The sequence below is a fragment of the Sinocyclocheilus grahami genome, unplaced genomic scaffold (assembly GCF_001515645.1).
Source record: "Sinocyclocheilus grahami isolate Dianchi unplaced genomic scaffold, SAMN03320097.WGS_v1.1 scaffold1024.1, whole genome shotgun sequence".
NCBI classification, from domain to species: Eukaryota; Metazoa; Chordata; class Actinopteri; order Cypriniformes; family Cyprinidae; genus Sinocyclocheilus; species Sinocyclocheilus grahami.
Window position 1 is genome coordinate 5,038 of NW_015506203.1, and position 540 is coordinate 5,577.

Sequence of the window (540 nt, forward strand, 5' to 3'; positions counted from 1 at the left end):
TTAAATATAAATATAATACAATTTGTTCCATTTCACTGTTATTTTAGTATTATTTATATACCATTGTGGTATTTAGTAATATTTTGAGCTTTATTTATTTTAGCTTTTATTTGTATACTTTCAGTTTTACTTTTCAAATTTACTTTGTATATAATATACTATAAAATATACTTAAAACAGTTTTAGTCGTTTTACCTGTTGATTTTTATTAGGTTTTTTTTCTATTTACAGTCGGTTTATTTATATTTATTTCAGTTAAAAACAAGACAATCCGCTACATCTTCTATTGGTTTAAATTTGGTTTATTGTTCTTACCCCATTGACATTTTTTAAAGCACAAATTAACTTAATTTTAATACATTTTTCAGAAAACAAGAGTAAATATCTCAATTTAAACTTTTATTTTAGTTAGTAGCCAAGGCAACATTTCTAATTTTTGTAATTTTTTTTAAATGACAGAAGTTTAATTTAATTTTGGTGTAATTGTAGTATTATTTATATACTACTGTAGTAATTATTAATATTTTGAATTAACCTTTT